At 41.3% G+C, this 21808-nt stretch overlaps 1 protein-coding gene across 2 annotated transcripts in view; it reads left to right on the top strand.

Annotated features, from left to right (window-relative positions):
- The window catches only part of LOC141400824 (uncharacterized), a 531740-nt gene that overhangs the window by 265959 nt on the left and 243973 nt on the right, over window positions 1-21808 (top strand). The gene's annotated exons all lie outside the window — the stretch shown is intronic.

Here is a 21808-nt window from a genome sequence, read left to right as displayed (position 1 = left end):
GAAAGGGTCTTAAGAAGCAACCCTTTCTTTGAAAAAGGTCTTAAAAAGCACCCGTTCCTATGGAAAGGGACTTAAGAAGCAACCTTTCCTATGGAAAGGGTCTTAAGAAGCACCCCTTCCTATGGAAAAGGACTTAAGAAGCACCCTTTCCTATAAAAAAGGGTCTTAAAAAGCACCGTTTTCTATGGAAAGGGTCTTAAGAGGCACACTTCTCACGTCCTATGGAAGCCTTTGAAAAACGTCTTAAGATGCACCGTTTCCTATAGAAAGGGACTTAAGAAGCACTCTTCCCCACGGAATGGAATTGTGATATTTGGAAACAGTCCCGAAAGATCCACTCGCCTGCTTTCTACATAATCATTTATTCACTGAACTTTTCAATCTGATCCCCCTTCTACAGCAATGAATAATAAAAGATTCGCATAACAAAAAATAAGCACTCCACAAACGACAATCAAGTACTGTATTATAATCAGCCCTAAGGTATGCTGAGAATGTTTTTTTTTACATCGAAATTAAATTAAATGACTCTTTTTTCGCTAACAATAATATTTTTCTCGTATTACTTTTTACTTTAAATTCAACTTCCATCACTCCGTTTATCACTTTTGCTCTCACAGGCGTGAATAAGCCAAAGAAATGAAATATTCAACAAATAAAGCATACTTTTGAAATGCAATAGTAGATTCAAAAAATTAAAAAGGGATTTGGATAAAAACAAAGGGTCTACTTTAAGGCTTTTATAGAAATGAAAAAATTCTAATATATTTTTAAGTGCTAGTTTAGAATTCAATTTCAATTAAAGTTGCATTCCCAAAAAGCCACAGTTATGAATGCAATAACGTTTGACGCGCACACACACACAAACACTCAGCTTTATGAAACACAATATTTGCAAATTGTAGACAAATATTCAACGAGAATTCGATATTTACCAACAGAATTGCAAATAGCTTCGTAATGCCAATGCACAGATGTGATTATTGGCTTAACATAAACACTGCCAACAAATGTCATTCAAAGTCAAGTTGACAACACAAGCAAGCATGACAATATATGTACATACATTCATTTGTACGTATATTTGTTAGACAAATCAAGGCGGAGCAATGTAAGGCGGTTGCTTTTGGAAATAATCGGATTTTCAATTGATGAATTTAAGACAAAGTTATACAGATGTATAGAGTGTTGCAAGCATTAATTTGGTTGTGGGTTTGTGGTTTGCCGGAGACTTTAACATATTTATCCAGATTCACCCCAGTGATTAAATAATTTCGTTAAAGCTTATTTATTGAAGATCTATCGTATCTTCAACTAGGAGTAGTTATGTCGACTTTTGATTAACCGATTGATCGATTGTGCCTTGAAAAGTCTAAAAATCGAAGTTGTCCTTTGTTAAGTGTAGTACACATTAGGCCTGTTCGATGACATCGCAAGTAAAAAGTATATGGTGATCCAATTACGCCATTTTCACATGAGATTCGAATAATTTCAGTTGTAATTCGAAACATTTCCCATGTAATTTGATAATTCCGATTGAATTTTGAATGATTTTATTTGTAATTTAAGAATTTCATTTCAAATTCGAATTACTTCATTTTTAATTTGAGAATTTCATTACAAATGAAAAAAATTCAAAATTATTGATATATCCTTGCGCCATTCCGCAAAGTAAAGGTTTTTTTCTTCATATATAATTGGAATAATTTAAGTAGAAAAAAATCGAATGGATACATATAGGACTATATAAACCTGAACCGATTTGAACCAAAATTGGCACACTGTATTCTAGGCTAGTTCTGAATGCATATATCAGTTTGCAGCGTGATTGGAACTATATTACGCTGTTGGTGCATTATTTACCTCGTATCAGATGCTAATATATATGGGAGCTATGTCCAAAACTGGACAGATTTTCATAATTTTCTACAGAAATATTGCTTGGACCGGAGATATGATTCGTGCAATACATTATATCAATCGGATAATAAATGAGGGTTTTAGGAGTTTTAATCAACTTTTAACATACATTTCTCCTATGTGCGGCGGTCATAGGTTATGAAGTCAGGTGTTCTGTTAACGGAAACAATGATAAGAAGTTGGTCTAAGCCAAAAAAATGATGGGTTGCCATGTGCCACAATGATGATTTCTAGATTGCTGTTTCAATCTCCGATTATTCTGTTAGGAGCTTCCTGTACCCCTCTGATCATTGCTTAGATTGGAATGCCAAATCTCACGATGAACACTGAAGTCCCATTTTTTCACGGCACTTCCAGACTAGACTAGAGTCAGTCTCGATCTAGATAGGTTTATACTAGCCAGACTGGTGTGTAAGCATGGAAAATCCTCCTACACTTCTTGTTCATGTACCGAATCCCAAAATCTGTTACTTCTCAACTATGTGGTAAATGTGGATCCGTCAAAGGAATAGCTTGTTTACATTACTTTGTACACAGTAATAATTTTCTCCATCAGCAGACCGCCAGATTTAATCCCCTGTGAACGCCGCACTTTTGTCAATTATGGGAAAGGTAATTGGCCGAGTTCCATAGAGTTCACTAATCACCGCTTCAGAGATCTCCACAAACCTTCTGATGCTCGGCTAGCAGAACGAGACATCATTCTTGCTGCACCCGCTCGCCATATACCTGCTGGTCGAATACCCGAAGTGAGACCAAACTTCCTAGCAGAGGCGACGGGATCAGCAAATGGACGTTACGAGTTTCGTCGTGCCAACCCCAGAGTCAGGGAGCTAACACTGAAGATTAAGTGGTTGCTCGTTGAGCATAAGCGGAACAAAAGGTTAAATCACCTGAAGAGTTGCAGCGTTGAAGACGGAATAAGTGAATTGTGGGCAACAGTTAAGTCACTCTCGAATCCTATAAAGAAGGAATAAAGGACTTCAGTCACGTTTGGCGACGTTAAGCGGATTGATCGGAAGATGTGTGCAAGTTATTTCAGTTGGCAGTTGGTCGAGCACCCCGGGAGTGACTGGACGTAGGCAAAAGTACTACGTCGCATTACATATCTTCCTGCGGAGGATGAACCAACACGTTGCGAATGCCATCAGAGACGCTAAGTCATACAAAGCGTTGGGCCCCAATGGAATCTCCAAGGTAATGCTGAAAAAGCTGGATGTGCCGGGAATCGAGTATCTCACAAAAGTTCTCAACCTGTCAATAGCCATCCACGTCCTTGCAGAAGTCTGAAAAATGGGCAGCGCAGTCCCCCTGCTGAAGACAGGCAAGAATGCTAACAACTCTCCGGCCAAGTGCGGACGCTAGTCGTACGTGAATTCAGGAATAATACGTTCAAGCCCCGTATAGTGAAACAGAGAGTTCCGGACCTGTTTAATCTCTACTTCTCCTGTATTCCGCCCACTCTAAACAGCATTGAGATCGTAACGTATGCGGATGATTGTACGATCTTGGCGTCATGTACCTTCCCTGATGTCATTTGTGAAAGGCTGAACTCCTATTTGACCGATATTACCCAACCTTTTTCCATGCGAGAAATATGCAAATATCCACCACTAAATCGACTTCCACTCTGTTCACCACATGGACGGCAGAGGTAACAACAGAGTTGAATGTCACTGTCGATGGTAGCAGAATTTCGACCGGAAACTACCCCAAACATTCTGCGGTTAACATTCAACAATATGTTCATGTCGTCAGGCTTAAATGTAGGAGCAAGGTCTTCAAGTCCTTAGCCGGATGTTTTTGGGGTGCAGATAAAGAAACTTTAGTAGGTCTCTGGTTAGCTATGCGGCGCCAGTATGGTCCTCGAATATAAGTGCAACGCAATGGAAAGTTATTCAAACCTGTCAGAGTACCGTCTTGAGAACTGCAACAGTGTGCCTCCTCATGTCTTCAATGGTTCATTTGCATTAGGAGACAAAGACTCTTCCGGTACAGTAACACAATGGCATGCTTTCGTTGCAGTACTTGCTCGGATAATATCAGGAGGGATATTCATGCCCTAGAAAGAGAGGTTCAACGTTACAAGAGAGAACAACAGGCCCATCAAGCAGGTTTAAATAGCATTCACTCGGATGTAGTCGTAGCCGATGCCAGAAACAACTATCATGTGAATGCAATCCTTGGAGAACATCCCCCATCTATCGCAGCTGAAAAGCGTCAGCTGCCACGACAAACCAGAGTAGTTTTGGCTGAATTACGCTCGAGATGGTACAGCCGTCTGAATTTCTATAGGGTAAGGATCGACGACACCGTGCAAAACATCTACCTAGGATGCGGTACGGGCCCGCACAACATACTGCACCTTTTCAAGCCAAACCTACTCAACTAACTCCAGTAGATCTGTGGTTACATCCCATCGAAGCAGCCACATTCCTAGAACTAGAGATAGACCCAAGGCCAGATTAAACAGAAAATGAACGTACGTAACGTAACTACTTGGACCACATTTTGTAAACAACTAGACAGATACTTACTTACTTAGCTGGCCCATTACATAACATTTGTTCCATAAGCCGAACTAAGAAAAAATCTCCAACTCTCTCTGTTTAGTGCTTTGCTTTCTGGAATACTACCGCGCCTTGTCATCTCTTCATCCACTTGTTTGCGCCATCAATTCTTTGACCTGCCAATTCTGCGTGCACCGCCATGCGACCCGAATTTATACGCCTTTTTAGCGGGTTCATCATCGCTCATTCTTATGATATGGCCTAGCCGACGCAATCGTTGCATTTTGATGCGTTTATCTATACTGATGTCACGACGACACCATTAACTTTGTCTTCTCACCGTTTACCGCCATACCCACCTTAGCAGACTCCCTTTCGACTTTTTCAAAGGTATCAGTTACTTCCTTTACCGATCGACCTATGATGTCAATGTAATCGGCGTAAGCAAGTAACATAACCTTCGCATCACCAGCAGAATGTTGAAAAGATCATACGAGAGGCCATCACCTTGTCTGAAACCTCTTCTGGTACCAAACTCTTCGGAGAGGTTCTTTCCTATTTTCACTGACGATCGAGTATAAGTTAATGTCATTCTACAAAACCGGATGAGTTTGCAGGGATACCAAATTCAGACATGGCTTGGAATACCTTTGAACGTAGGGGGCTGTCGAAGGCTGCTTTGTAATCAACAAAAAGGTGGTAAATGTCGATCTGCATCTCTTGGGTCTTCTCCAGGATTTGCCGCAGGGTAAATATCTGGTCAATGGTGGATTTGCCAGGTCTAAAGCCGCATTGGTATGGCCCAATTATTTCATTGACCATAGGCTTTAGTCGTTCGCACATTATCCCTGACACTATCTTGTAGGCAATAGGGAAAAGACTTATGCCCCTATAGTTGGAGCATACAGTCTTATCTCCTTTCTTGTGGACAGGGCACAGAATGCTCAGGTTCCAATCGTAGAACTAGACAAATGTCAATGCTAAATTTTTGTGCAAGATCAAGCATGACTTAGTACTTCATGAACTCAAAAAACTTTTGTGTTGACTTATGAGAATCTTGTAGTAAATGTGCTGTAACTCGTCGAGTTTTAGAGATATCGGCATGAAAATTTGACAAAATATAAAGCAGAAGTCGTAGAAAAACTGCTAACACAGAAAACGCATTTTTTTGAATTATCCCACTCATTAGTAAATGAGCAATATGTTCTCAGGAGGTGCCACATCTATCTTTCTTTTCAACTTAAAACATAACTCAATGCGTTTAAAAGATTTTTCTACAGCTAACAAGAAATTGTCTATTGCGAACCTTTCTCCATGAGAAGATTTCTTCCCCGTCACGATTACCATCAATGCCAGGCATTTCGACCAACTCAACCGTGTTTTATTCAATCAGAAAATTGTTTTGAATTTTGAATTTTCTTTTGCAGTACACTTTTAAACAAATTAATCAACAACAAAAGTTTCGCTCAACAAAATTCACTTTCAATCATTCTCCGTTCCGTTCGTTTGCTTTTAACATTTCCGTTCTATCTGGCTAAATGTTTATGTTGCTGTTATAGTGATTTGATTTTCTTGCCAAGAAAATATTTTCAAATTAAAAAGTTTCGCTTTTTTTTTTTGTTCAAAATATACTACCACCATTCCACCCACACTCGGCCATCAGTGTTCATTTCAACGTTTTTTTTTTTTTTTTTTTGTTATAGAAAATTAAAAACTATTCTTGACAAGTTTCGATGTTTGTTTGTTGCTTTGTTGTTGGTTTTGTTATTGGGAAAATATTTCAAAATTTATTGCAATATTCTATGCTATGGAATAAATTGATACCTATTTGTTGGTGTTGTTGGTAGCTTCATGCCCTACAACACTATTTCAAATTGACCTTAACGATTACCAAGGATGAAGATCTAACGACAGATTTAAAACAAAATCGATATTTTCGTAAAACAATTGTTTCGAGGGTGAGACACAGACTCGTATTTCCACCTTGTTGCAGCAAAGGTTAGCAAAAGTAGCTCATAAAGTGCTAACTAACACAGCACAAAGCCTGGACTTTGGCTTCACATTTTATAAAACCTTAATGCTAGCACAATCTATTGATTTCGAATGTCGATTTCCCAGAGATTTGAGACCCATACCCAGTTTTTTTAACTTTAAAGTGCTTACTTTCTAAAGTACCAAGTGTAAGGCACTGCCTTGTCGAGATCACCAACTTTAATAATATCCTCCAGAAATTGTATGCCCATCCATGCATCAACAACAATAAAAATAACAACATCATGTAGTTCAATGGATCTTTTTTTCCGAAACACTAACAGTTGCTATTGTTTAGCAATGAGGCCGTTTAGCATAGACGAATTGAATGTGGAATGTGCAGCAGCTATAATCGAAATTCACATCTGCAAAAACAACAGCAACAGTGGGTCTTCGTGCATAAATAAATCCAATTTGAAATGTTTAATTTTTTGCAAAACACAGCAAAAAATCTGACAACCAAAAACAAAATACAAAAACACACATATCACAGATTTGATCTAAACCATATTTTACTGCAATTTATGCAGATGTTTAACACAATACCGTCAACTGATAGACAAATGGTGGAATGTGGAATTTGAAAATTGAACATTTAACAATTTTAAATGAATATACATATTTTAGCTGGGAATGTTGCACAACTACCTGGCAATATTTGAATTTAGTGGAAGAACGTTGTGATAATGCATTCAAATGCATTTGAAATGGGTATATACACAATAGGACTGATATTGAAGAATCATACAAAAGTGTATTTGGAACGAGATTTTGTACGAACTCGCAACAGAATATATCATGTTCCTCTATGCGAAGAGCCCTCGGTCTTCTATAAAGCATTTCCTGTTCTTCTATGAAAAGACCTACTTCTTTTTCATCAGAAGACTGTCTTGTAATTTATGACAAGACCGCCTAGTACTATTAAGAAGACCACCACCTTTTGATGAGAGGACCACCTCCTTTCGATTAGACGACCTCCTGGTCTTCTATGATATGACATCCTTCTATGATAGGAACTCCTGGACCTCTTCTACTAGAGGACCTCCTGGGCTTCTATGAGAAAACCTCCAAGTCTTCAAAGAGAAAGCCACTGTAACGTGACAAATTGGTCACATACATAAAACCAACGACAGCGCTGCCCCACTACCACAACAACATTACAACCGGCCAACGGAGAACAGCAAAGCCCCACTACCCAACAGCGTCACAACCTGCCAAACCATATTAACAGTTGGGTTCGCTTGCGTTTCAGTGGGATGTGTGTGTTACAGTGCAATTTTAGGCAAGCGACAGCATAACAACTGCAGAGTAATTCTCAAATGCTCTGTGCGACTGTACACACTAATATTCAAGTTTCGTTGGTGAAAGACAGGCTTGCTACTGCAAGGAGCCAGCCATACGGGCTTGAGTACAGTTGTGTGTTCGTGGTCCGCCAACCGACACGGAGTGTAGTGAGGTTGGGAACAATTTTTGAGAGCTACCCCTTTTGCGGGGTGGCTAATACATTCACTCCACCTCCGTGTGTTGTTCCACTCCACCTTCGGGTGTTGTTCCACTCCACCTTCGGGTGTTGTTCCACTCCTCCGTCGGGTGTTGTTCCACTCCACATTCGGGTGTTGTTCCACTCCACCTTCGTGTGTTGTTCCACTCCACCTTCGGGTGTTGTTCCACTCCACCTTCGGGTGTTGTTCCACTCCTCCATCGGGTGTTGTTCCACTCCACCTTCGGGTGTTGTTCCACTCCACTTTCGGGTGTTGTTCCACTCCACCTTCGGGTGTTGTTCCACTCCACCTTCGGGTGTTGTTCCACTCCACCTTCGGGTGTTGTTCCACTCCACCTTCGGGTGTTGTTCCACTCCTCCATCGGGTGTTGTTCCACTCCACCTTCGGGTGTTGTTCCACTAACCAGTACTCTTAGTATAGTGTAGAAGTTAACTTAGGACTAACACTAACTAACGACGACCCGCACAACCGAGCCGAGTGGCCGAACCCCTACAACGCGAGAGCCGAGGGCCCGATCTACCCTACGAACACCGAGTAGCTGAACATCTACAACACGAATCACCTAGTGGCCGAACCCCGAATCACCGAGTGGCCGAACACATACGAACCCCGAGTAGCCGAACATCTACAACACGAATCACCGAGGGGCCGAACCCCGAATCACCGAGTGGCCGAACACACACGAACCCCGAGTAGCCGAACATCTACAACAAGAATCACCGAGTGGCCGAACACACACGAACCCCGAGAAGCCGGACATCTACAACACGAATCACCGAGTGACCGAAACCCGAATCACCGAGTACCCGATTATCTTTAAATCGCCTACTACCGAACAGCGAATCACCGAGTACCCGATCATCATCAAATCATTTACTACGTCAATTACTGAACACCGAGTCATCCAGCTCCAGGGCATCTGCGAATCGCAGCATCTGAACCTAATACCGGGTCGTTGGGCCCTACCACTCCACCAGCCACATACCTCGTACGAAGCTTCCAACCACAAATACTGAATCCAAGTTGCCGATCCCCAGTCAGTTACCCGATCTAGCAGTTGCTATTCAAACCCTTCTTATCGTATCTAAACATCAGTAGATTATAAATTAGTTTTACATCAATAAATATCCGATTTCACCCCCAGGAAAGGGAGAACACTCGTCTTATTATTCCGTAAGGTTTAGTGGGCCCTTATGGCGACCCTGGACACGACTAAGTCTACCCCAGCCTACGACAAAACCACGTTACACCACCTGGCCTTCAAAGATTAGACCTTGCGAAAAACATCCTTTTTCAGTATAAGAAAACCTCCCTGTCTTCTATAAAAAGACCTCCGGGTCTTCTGTGAGAAAACCTACAGGTATTCTATAGTAAGACCTAACGATCTTCTGTCAGAGGAATTATTGGTCCTCTATGAAAAGACTCATGGGATTTCTATGAAAGGAACATTTGGTATATTAGATCCTATCGAGATCCCTTGGTCTTCTATGGGAAGACCTCTTGGACTCATTCGGGAAGACCACCTGGACTTCTATTTGAAGGCCTCCACAACCGCTAATGGAAGATCTCTTGATCTTCTATCAGAAGACCTCCAAGTCTTTTATAACCCTCAATAAGAATACCTCCTGGTCATCTATTGGAAGACCTCTTGGTCTCCTATGAGACCAGTAGGTCTTCCCTAATCTTCTTTGGGAAGACATCCTGGTCTTCCATGAGAAGACCTTTTGGTCTTCTGAGAAAATATCCAGGTCTTCAATGAGAAGACCTCCGCTGCGCTAACTCTTTTATTGGAAGTCCACCTGGCCTTCTATAAGATGAAGTAATGTTCTTCTATTAAAAGACCGCCAGGTCCTCTACAAAAAGACCTCCTGGTCTTTTATGAGAAGACCACCTGGACTTCTGTTTGAAGGCCTCCGCGACCGCTATTGGAAGATCTCTTGATCTTCTATCAGAAGACCTCCAAGTCTTTTATAACCCTCAATAAGAATACCTCCTGGTCATCTATTGGAAGACCTCTTGGTCTCCTATGAGACCAGTAGGTCTACCCTAGTCTGCTTTGGGAAGACATTCTGGTCTTCCATGAGAAGACCTTTTGGTCTTTTATGAGAAGACCTCCTGGTCTCCTATGAGAAAATATCCAGGTCTTCAAAGGGAAGACCTCCGCTGCGCTAACTCTTTTATTGGAAGTCCACCTGGCCTTCTATAAGATGAAGTAATGTTCTTCTATTAAAAGACCGCCAGGTCCTCTACAAAAAGACCTCTTGGTCTTTTATGAGAAGACCACCTGGACTTCTGTTTGAAGGCCTCCGCAACCGCTATTGGAAGATCTCTTGATCTTCTATCAGACGACCTCCAAGTCTTTTATAACCCTCAATAAGAATACCTCCTGGTCATCTATTGGAAGACCTCTTGGTCTCCTATGAGACCAGTAGGTCTACCCTAGTCTGCTTTGGGAAGACATTCTGGTCTTCCATGAGAAGACCTTTTGGTCTTTTATGAGAAGACCTCCTGCTCTTCTATGAGAAAATATCCAGGTCTTCAATGAGAAGGCCTCCGCTCCGCAAAATCTTTTATTGGAAGTCCACCTGGTCTTCTATAAGAAGAAGTACTGTTCTTCTATTAAAAGACCTCCAGGTCCTCTACAAAAGACCACCGGGTCTTCTGCGAAAAGACCTACTGGTACTCTATGTGAAGACCTACCGACCTTTTGTCAGAAGAACTACTGGTCCACTATGGGAAAACTCACTGGTTTTCTATGAAAGGAACATTTGGTACTCTAGATCCTGTCGAGATCTTTAGGTCTTCTGTTTGACGACCTCTTGAATTTATTCGGGAAGACCACCTGGACTTCTATTAGAAGACCTCCTAGTCTTCTATTGGAAGACCTCGTAGTCATATAAAGGAATAGCTCTTGGTTTTCTATGAGACCAGAAGGTCTTCCCTATTATTCTATTAGAAGACATCCTAATATTTTATAATCATCAATAAGAAGACCTCCTGGTCCTCAATTGGAAGACCTCTTGGTCCCCTATGAGACCAGTAAGTCTTACCTAGTCTTCTTTGGGAAGACCTCCTGGAATTATTTTATGAGAAGACCTCGTAGTCTTCCCTTTTCTTCTATTAGAACACATCCTAGTCTTTTGTAATCCTCTATAAGAAGACCTCCTGGTCCTCTATTGGAAGACCTCTTGGTCTCCTATTGGACCAGTACGCCTTCCCTAGTCGTCTTTGGGAAGACATCCTGGCCTTCCATGAGAAGACCTCTTGGTCATTTATGAAAAGACCTCCTGGTCTTCTATGAGAAAATATCCAGGTCTTCAATGAGAAGACCTCCGCTCCGCTAAATATTTTATTGGTAGTCCACCTGGCCTTCTATAAGATGAAGTAATGTTCTTCCATTAAAAGACCGCCTGGTCCTCTACAAAAAGACCAACGGGTCTTTCATGAGAAGACCTTTTGGTCTTTTATGAGAAGACCTCCTGGTTTTCTATGAGAAAATATCCAATATCTAAATGTTTTATTGGAAGTCCCTAGTCTTCTTTGGGAAGACCTCCTGAAATTATTTTATGAGAAGACCTCGTAGTCTTCCCTATTCTTCTATTAGAAGACATTCTAGTCTTTAATAATTCTCTATAAAAATGCCTTCTGGTCTTCTATTGTAAGACCTCTTGGTCTCCTATGAGACCAGTAGGTCTTCCCTAGTCTTCTTTGGGAAGACCTCCTGGTCTTTTTTAAAAAACCTCCTGGTTCCCTATAAGAAGACCTATATGACCTCTATGGGAAGAATTCCTGGTCTTCTATGAGATAAACCTATATGAAGACCTCCTTGTCTTCTACAGGAAGATCTCATGGAAGCCAGAAAGCCTCCTCTTTTGTGAGCAGACCTCCTGGTCTCAAGAAAACCTACACTTTAAGAACGCCTCCGATTCCTTTATAAGAAATCCACTTTGTCCTCCATAAGAAGAACTCAAGGTCTTTCATGAGACGGCTTCCTTATGTCCTATAAGAAGATCTCCAGGTCTTTTATCAGAAGACCTCCTGGTCTCTAAAAGAAGACTCCTTGAGAAGACCACCTTCCCTTTTCTGAGAAAACCACATGGTCCTTTATGGGAATACTACTTGATCCTCTATGAGAACACCCATTGTCCTCTATAAGAAGATGGCCTAGTCTTCTGTGATAAGGTCACCTCATCTTCTGTGAGAAGTCAATCGGGATTTCTATGAGTAGGCCCGCTATTAATCTTGGAGAAGACCTACTGGTCTTAAGTCTTCTATGAGAAAATTTATTAGTTTTCTAGGGGAAGATTTATTGGTTCTCTTTGAGAAGATCACCTGGTCTTTTATGAGAAGACTTATGTTCCTCTACGATAAGACCAGGCTATGAAAAGACTGGTCTCCCATGATGAGACCATCTGATGTTCTATGAGATGACCACCTGGTGTTTTGCGAGAGGACCCCTTGTTCTTCCAGCAAAAGACTCCTGGTCTTCCACGAGAAGACCTTGTAGTCTTTTTCTATAAATAATCTTGAGAAGACCAGTTCGTGTTCTTTGACCACCTGGCCTTCCATGAGATGAGCTCCTGGTATTCTATTATATGACTATCTGGTCTTCTATGAGATGACTCTCTGGTCTACTTCGAAAAGAATACCTAGTCGCCTGTTATGGTCTTTTATGACAAGATCACCAGGTAATCTCTGGCAATCAACAAGGCCCTCAATGAAAAGATCTCTTGATCTTCTGTGAGAAGATCTTCCATTCTTCTTTGAGAAAATCTCCTGGCCTTCTATGACAAGACCTCTTGGTCTTCTATGAGAAGACCTCGTCGTCATTTGGTCAATGTCTTCCCGTCTTACTGGTCTTCTATAAGAAGACATAGGTCTTTTCTAACCTTCCAGCGTTCTATCAGAAGAACTTGTCCTATATAAGAGGAGAGAAGACCTAATGGACTTATATGAAAATATCTACTAATAACCTACGACAAGACATCTTTGTTCACTTCTTCGTCTAATATGAGAAGACCTCTTAGTCTTCTATGAAAAGACCTCCAGGTAGTCTATGAGAAAACCTCCTCGTCTTCCGTGTCAATAACTTCCAGTCTTAATGGTTTTCTATAAGAAGACACACAGGTCTTCTGTCAGAAGACCTCTAAGTCTTTTCTACGTTCTATCAGAAGACCTTTAGGTCTTCTGTGATAAAACCTTTCGTTTTCTCCTTTTTTACGTGAAGGCCTACTTCCATGACGAGACCACTTGGTGTTCCATGAGAGGACAATCAATGCGAGAATCTCTTAGTCTTCTATCACGACTTCCTGATCTTTTATAAGAAAACCTTCCGGACTTTTATGAAAAGACCTCCCGTTCTTCTATGAGGAGACTTTCTAGTCTTCTCTGTCAAGACCATCCGTTCTTCTATGAGGAGACGAGAAGACCTCTTAGTCTTCTATGAAAAGACCTCCAGGTATTCTTTGAGAAGACCTCCTGGTCTTCTCTGAGAATACCTTCTGTTTTTCTATTAGAAGGCCTCTTGGGATTCTATGAATAAACCACCTGGTCTTTTGTGAGAAAACTTCTTGGTATATTCTGACAAATCCCTCCGGACTGTTATGACCTCCCGTTCTTCTATCAGAAGACTTTATATCTTTCTATCGGAATGAGCAGGGATTTATATGAGCAGACCCACTGGTCTTCTATAAAAAAAACCTTCTGGTCTTCTATGAGAATGAATATCTGCTGATCTTCTATAAGAAGACTTTGTGGTATTCTATGAGAAGGCTCCTTGGTCTTCTCTGGTAAAACCTTCCGGACTGCTATGAGAAGCCCTACTGGTCTTCTCTGATAATCTGCCAGACTTCTATGTGAAACCCTACTGGTTTTCTCTCACAAAACCTTGCGGTCTTCTCTGAGAAGATCTTACGTTCTTTTATGAAAAAACCGCCCGGTCTCCTATGGAAAGACCTTCTGTGAAAACCTCCGTTTGAACAGTAATTGCTCTAAATAATGTGTGATGCTAAGCATGCCACAACATCATTATACTCCCCTCCCACAACATTTCATTTATTTATTTCTCAAATGAAAATAAATTCTAAACATTTGATGAAATTCTAGAAATCTAAACTAAATATCAAAGCAAACACGAAACAAACACCAAGACCACCATGAATTCATAAAATGGCATTATTTTTTATGTTTTGATAATAAATGAAGTGTCAATTTAAGGATAAACATTTATTATTGCTTTTTCCAAACTGACAACATTTTGTTTCTTAACAAGACGACTCCATAGCAGATGTTCAGGAAGAGTTGAACTACAAAAAAAAAGCTACTCGAATGAAGAATGTGGAGTTATTTTTATAGAAGAAGCGAACACAAAACTTCAAATTCCACACACATACACATTCACACTCCCTCACCCTCTCTTTCTAAAGATAAATAGTGACAGTGTTGACAAGCAACAACTAACTGACTTGGTGCCACAGATGCAAACTATTTACACTGGGAGGCGGGCAGGCGGCAACATGCCACCATTCTTCCTTCATCCATCCACGCTTTCAAGCCGAGTGTGTATAGTTGACACCCGTCGCTATGAAAGGATAATAATATATGTATGTCAAATGATAAAACTTTTATAACAAATAAATTATCTTATAAATAAAGTATGGAATGCAAAAATTCCACCACCATCATCAACAACTTCTGTTGGGTGCTCGATCTTCCGTCGTCGGTGCATGTGCTAAACGCAATATCTTTATCAACTTGAGAAAATAAGACACACAGCGCGAGAAATAAAAAAACTTATGGAATATTTTCAATAAAATGCCATGATGTATGCAAGTTTGTCTGTATGTATTTGTAAAATATTGTAGCAGATAGTAAGTGAATAGTGAAATGCAAACAAAAAAAAAAAGAAAATCGAAAAGATAAATTCCATTGATGGAATGCAAGATAATAGAATTGTAAGAAAATGTCACAAATAAATAAAATGATATCTCATTAATAATTGAATTATATAATTGAATTATATTATGTCGACAGCTAAATACCATCAATCTGTGACTGAAAACAAAAACAATAACCTTAGCATTATGCTAAGCGTATATATGTGCAACCTTTCTTTGAAATATGGTTTTCAATTAAGGCGACAATAATGTGGAATTTTGGAGTTAATTGCGTATGTTTGGCAGGCAGTTGAAACGATGCAGTGTGTCATGAGTACAGATGGGCTTTCTCGCACGCCAGCGTTGCTGTGGTTTGTTTCTCTTTTTCGTTGTTACAACTTAAATAAACATTTACGGGTTGTTATTTTATTTTTAATAAAATCGTTTTTTGTAATTGTTAAGATGTCGTCTGCGTTTTAGAAATATTAAAAAAGTAAAAAAAAAATCTAACATAAATGCTGTTTTATTTTTCCCTTAAAACATATTTAAGAGTAATTTTGACCATCTATGGTCATGAGAGTCTGTGACGCTGCTCACCTGTATGAATGCTAAACATGCTTGAAAGGTTTGCTGATCTAGGGGTTCTCTCTTACATCGTTGGACCTCTCTCACTAGATCAGGCATGACCAAAAAGAGAACGGAGAAAATGTGAATGTATTCGAAATATTGGCAACTTATAACAGTGTGTTAGTAAGTTTGTATTCACGCAAGCTGTAAAACAATAACAAATCAAAACATTTGCTCTCTTTTGTACGCTCTTTTTGTGCATTCGGGTCGTGTGCGTGTAAATTGTCGAAAATCATCGGCACCGCCGTGCCAAATGTGGCCATGCTTGCACTAGATCATTAGGATCCCTCCTACATGCCTGATTAGAGGGTCCTGTCTACCATATGGTGACTAGAATGTCTCTTACGGTAAGATACGAGTAAGTACCGCAACAGAAGCATGCCATTGTGCTGCTGTGCTTGAAGAATCTTTGTCTCCTCATGTAGAAGGTCCAGTGAAGACATGCGGAGGCACGATGTTGCAGTTCTCAAAGCGACATTCTGCTCAACAAGGTTTCTTTGTTTGCCCCTCAAGTGTATATTCCTCGAGTGAAAAAGATGGTAAGATCAGTCAAATAGGAGTTCAGCCTCTCACAAATGACATCAGGGGGAAGGTACCTGACGCCAGGATCGTACTATTATCCGCATAGGAGTACGTTACAATCTCAATACCGTACAGGCGGAATACAGGAGAAGTGGAAATTAAACTGTTCCGGAGATTTCACCCCACCTTGGGGAACTCCCTGACTTACTCTACGGGGCTTCGACTTCTTGATCGCGAACATCTGTAAACAGTTCTGGAGATTTCACCCCACCTTGGGAACTCCCTGTTTTAGTCCACGGGGCTTCGACTTCTTCTTCGCGAATTCTACGTAACATCTGTTTTGTTGTCGGCTGAGGTAAGTTAAGTCGCGTCCATGGTCTCCATAAGAACCCACTAAACTTTAAAAAATTAGAAGACTAGTATTCTCCTTTTCCTGGGAGCTAAACCGGGTTATTTCTTGATTAAGTACTATTTTACAATCTATTTGTGTTTAAATGCTTTAAAAATATATTAAATAGGTACAGTTTAGGATTGATCGTTGGTGTGAGGATTGTGCAGGTTCGCTGGGGTTTGCCAGCTTAGGAGATTGTGTTGAGAAAACGACGTTGTCTGTGTTCGGGTGTGAATGGTCGAGAACACTATGTATCCGGTATTCGACTGTTGATGATCGGGAACACGATGTATTCGGTTTTCGGCTGCAGATGATCGGGAATATGATGTATTCGGTTTTCGACTGTAGATAATAGGGAATACGAATTATTCGTTGTTCGGCTGCAGATGATGATGATCAGGAAGACGATGTATTCGGTATTCGGCTGCAGATGATCGGGAAGACGATGTATTCGATGTTCGGCTGCAGATGATCGAGAACACGGTGTATTCGGTGTTCGATGGATTCGGCGCACGGCTGTTGATGCTCGGGGAACCGAGGGGTTCGACGTTCGGGTATAGGTGTTCGGGAATATGATGGATTCGTCGGTCGGGTGTTAGCCTAAAGCTACTGTCTAGTTTCTACAATTTATTAATTTAGCGTAGGGATTTTTCGAAGATAGGTACAGAGTTTAGTACAAATTAAATATTATATAATTTTTTAGCAGGTATATAGATTTTAAAGATTTAATGAATTGAGCCAGGATATTGCTTCTGGTGTAAGGGATTGGACTTCCTCAATGTGTCCTGAGAATGAAAGGATAGGGCAGGTGTAGATAATGTGTTCTATAGTCTGGGAAGGGGCTCCACATACGCAGCTAGCGTCGTCGGAAAGGCCCCACCTTGCTAGAGACTCTGATGTTCTGGCTGTGGAAGTACGTAAACGGTTTAGGTTGCACCATGTTTTTATGGGAAGGTTGAATTCTGTTGTCCGGTTATCAGGATTAAATAGAGGACTGCTGCGGCCGCAATCATTCCACCGCATCGAACATTCTTGTTGTATATTATAATTCTCGATATGGAGTTGCTTAGCTAACAGCCATGGTGGTTTTCTTGACTTGAGTCTCGATGCGTATTTTATAGATAAGTCTTGATTAAGAGGGATGCTCGGGTTTGCCACGATTTTTTTTATACTTTTGGAGCAGAGATTGTCTTCTTCTTAAAGAGGCGGGTTGGATATTAGCTAACAGTGGTAACCAATCTGTCGGTGTGGCCTTTAATGTTCCTGTTATGATTCTCATGGAGGTGTTCAATTGTGTGTCGATGCGTCTTACGTGAAGGCTATTCAGCCAGATCGGAGAACCATATTCAGCAGTCGGATACACCAGGGTCAGAGCATACGTACGAAGGCAGCTGGCGGATGCTCCCCAAGTTGTTCCAGCGAGTTTCTGGATTGAATTGTTTCTTGTCTTCGGTTTTTGGGCCGATTTTTCTAGGTGCTGTTTGAAAGATAGGGCTCTGTCAAGAATTATACCAAGGTATTTCGGATTGAAGTTGTGACAGAGGGTGGCACGGTTAAAATTTATTAAAAGTTTCCAGTCTGCTTCGACGTGAGTGAGGTGGAAACAGCAGACTTCTGTTTTTGAGAGGCTATGTTTTTGTCTCCATTTGTGGCGGTAGGATGATATTAAAGATAAATCTGATTCCAGAACCTTCTCCAAGATTTCGAAGTTCGTGTTTTGCATTGCGATTGCCATATCGTCTGCATAGTTGAATTTACGGGAAGCTGTTTCCGGAAGATCATGGATGTAAAGATTAACAGGGTTGGGGCAAGGACCGAACCCTGGGGAAGGCCGTTATTGAGTTTTTTGGTTCTGCTGGAGCTGTCGTTTAAGTGGACGGTAAAAAGTCTGTCGCTGAGCATAGTCTGTATAATGTTGCATATCCTACTACAGGGGATTATTTTGTTTAGTTTTAGTAACAGCCCATTCTTCCAGACTGTGTCGTAGGCTGCCGTTAGATCAATGAAAGACACTCCGGTTTTCTGCATCCTGTCGAAACCATTCTCGATGTAGTTCATGAGTGCCAGTACTTGGTCGGTGCAATTTCGGCCCTTGCGGAAACCTGCTTGTTCGTTGGGGATGAATTTGTCAATTTCATCTTCAATGCGGCATAAAATTAGACGCTTCAAGCACACCGAAAGAAGAGCAATGGGCCGATAACTCGATGCTTCTGCTGGATCTTTACCTGGTTTCAAAAGCGCGATTACTTTTGATCTTTTAAAGGAGCGGGGGAGGTAGCCAGAGAGCAGAATGTCTGTGTAAAATCTTGCGAGCCATGCTTTCGTACGCGGTCCGCTGTGTATAATAAATTCAGTGTAGATGCAGTCGACACCGGCGGCTGTTCCTGGTTTCACTTTTGAGAAAGCATGGTTGATTTCAGATGTAGAGGAAGGATGTGAATAGAGATCGTTTTGGGTTGTGTTGTTGGGTAGTTGTTTAACTTCGGCGTTGATTTTGCGTGAAAATGGTTTGTCTTGATTTGCTTTAGATAGTTTTATTATATGTGAAGCGATGGCATTTGCATTCACAGATGGTTTTGAAGATGGAGGAGGGTTAGCAGCTCCGAGCTTTCGTAGGCGACTTCAAGCTTTGCGACTGGAGTGCTTGAAGTTCATACTGTTAACGGTCTTGACCCACTCCGATTTTCTAGCTTCGTCAAGGCTTTTTATTAATTCATCTGCAACTTCTGGGCTTTGTGTGGGACGGAACTCTTCCAGAAGACGTTCACTTTCTTCGTTCCAGCTAGGGATGAAATCTTTTCGGTAATCACGGGCGGATAATTTTTTTGCTGTTGCGATGATAAGTCCTGTGAGTCGATCGAAATTATTTGCAGTTGGAGGTATGAATCTGATGGCGCAATCAAGTTTTGTTGTGTATTTCGACCAGTCGGCTTTCCTGAAGTTCCATCTTGGCTTTGGGTTGGACCGTATGGCTGGTATTGTAACACCTTTATTTATTGTAGCTGGGCGGTGTTGACTTTGTGGGAAGTTGGGGAGTATATGACTTGATGCGTGGAGCGGTGTGCCGTTAATGCAGGATACAAAACATTAGTCAGGATTGTAATCGCGGTTCCATCTAGCCGAGTGAAAATTACCGGGATCTTTTGCGTCGAATAGCAGGTGAAAATCGTTCATTTCGGCCCATTGGGATAGTTGTTCACCATTTTCGTCTTCGTTGACGTACCTCCAGAGGCTATGGTGGCTGTTAAAATATCCACAATATATAGCTGGGTGGGGATAAGTGGGAAGTACATTTTCAGACCAAAATATAGCAGTAGGTTTGTATATATTATTGATATGCAGACCTTGAATTCGTGTTGTGATTAGGGATATATCACCTTCGTCTGTACATTGGATAACCTCGGCGCCGCTAATGTTGTTATGGATGTACGTCGCGACACCGTATTTTGGGTGGCTGATGGCTGCTAAAAGTTTATAGCCGGGGATGTGGCCTCTGTTATCTAATATTTGCTGGGATGATGTGTGGGTTTCCTGTATTAGGACAACGCCAATTTTTTCATTTGCCAGTATGCGGGACAGATAGTCTGACTTAGCATTGCTGATGTCTTCAATGTTTAGTTGGCATACTCGGACCTGTGGTCCTACTGCTTTATTTGATTTTGCCATTTGTTCAATTATGTGTGCTAGGTGGTTTCTGGTTTCTTTTAATCTTTTTTTTTTTTTGGCTCATGTATATATAATTTTCTTGGCTAGATATCAATACGGATATCAGACATATGTATGTTCAACTGAGAAATCGGACAGCTTTTTTCCTTTATTTTTATCAATTTGTTGGGTTTTATTCGACATTTCTTTTAAACTCTGTGTATTTTTTTCTTCTTAAGCCAGGAGGTTCACTTCGGTTGATATTGAATAAAACTTGATTTTGTGGCTTCCGATTCGCTGTAGTTCATTTAGCGTTACCCAGGATGCACCACGAGGAGGCGAACTACGGTTGCATCCCGAAGGTCCAGTACCGAATGTATTAGCCGCAACAACTTAATGGATAGCTCTCAAAAAGTGTTTCCAACTCCGTAGGTTCAGCGCCGAATTGAACAACTGACCCGATAGCCCTGTAGAATTGCAAACCCGAAGGTCCAATGCGGAGTTGAAGAGCTGACCCGAAGGCCCTGTAGAACTACAAACCCGAAGGTCCAGTGCCAAGTTGAACAACTGACCCAAAGGTCCTGTAGAAATGCAAACCCGAAGGTCCAGTGCCGAATGTATTAGCCGCAACAACTTAATGGGTAGCTCTCAAAAAATGTTTCCAACTCCATAGGTCCAGTGCCGAGTTGAACAACTGACCCGATGGCCCTGTAGAACTGCAAACCCGTAGGTCCAGTCCCGAGTTGAACAACTGATAGCCGATAGCCATGTAGAACTACAAACCCGAAGGTCCAGTGGCGAGTTGCACAACTTAACCGATAGCCCTGTAGAACTGCAAACCCGAAGGTCCAGTGCCGAATGTATTAGCCGCAACAACTTAATGGATAGCTCTCAAAAAGTATTTCCAACTCTCTAACAACAAGGATTTAGAACAGGCTTTAGTTTCAACCCGTGAAGCTAACTCCCTGAAGTAGCCAGCTCCCACTCAGGAACTATTTCTGAAATACTTGAGGGATTCAAATGGGTTGCAAAAACACACTGGAGTGAATGAAATTCACCATTGTGTGGCCTGTTATACCACTAACGTCAGGTAAAAATAATGTATGGTTGAGCGTTGTTAAAGCCCTGTTCCCGTATGACTCTAAGTGGTTTCTTGGTTTCTTCTTGTGTTATGTAAGTGATCAAATTGTAACGTTACAAATCGGCGCTCATACGTTGCACACTTGGCCGGATGCTCTCAATTAGCGTGAATTGTTGAACAATATAGATCCTTTCACGGCTGGTTCGGATTGTGTTTTCGACTTATATGTGTGGAGATGGTGTGTATAACTGTTGTCGTTTTGTGCTGCTTACGGAACCCATGTTGAAGTTCGGCAACTGGATAGCTATTTCCGACATTGGGGAAAAGTAAAACCTGAAGAGTCTTTGCGACAAAAGCGAAATCGGTCTGTACGCTTCACGCTTACGGACATTCCTGACGTAAGTAGCGGGACCACCCTGCCCATTTTCCGTACTTGCGACACGATGTGGGTGGCTAGCGACATGTTGAGAATATTGGCTCATCCAACTGTTTCAGCATTACCATGGAGATTCCATCAGGTCCTAATGCTTTTACATTAGCAACATCATCCATTGTAAATTGTGATGGTTTCTCCTCGGCAGGAAGAGATCTAATGCGACGTGCTAGTCTTAATTTGGTTCTGTCACTCCAGGGGTGATCGATAAACTTTTGATTGAAAGAACTTACACACCTCTACGGATCAAACAGAGTAACGTCACCAAACG

Source organism: Musca autumnalis, unplaced genomic scaffold (assembly GCF_047663935.1).
Source record: "Musca autumnalis isolate F117 unplaced genomic scaffold, ASM4766393v1 scaffold_4, whole genome shotgun sequence".
NCBI lineage: Eukaryota > Metazoa > Arthropoda > Insecta > Diptera > Muscidae > Musca > Musca autumnalis.
Note: the sequence above shows the minus strand (reverse complement) of the source record. Positions and strands in the feature narration are given on the sequence as shown.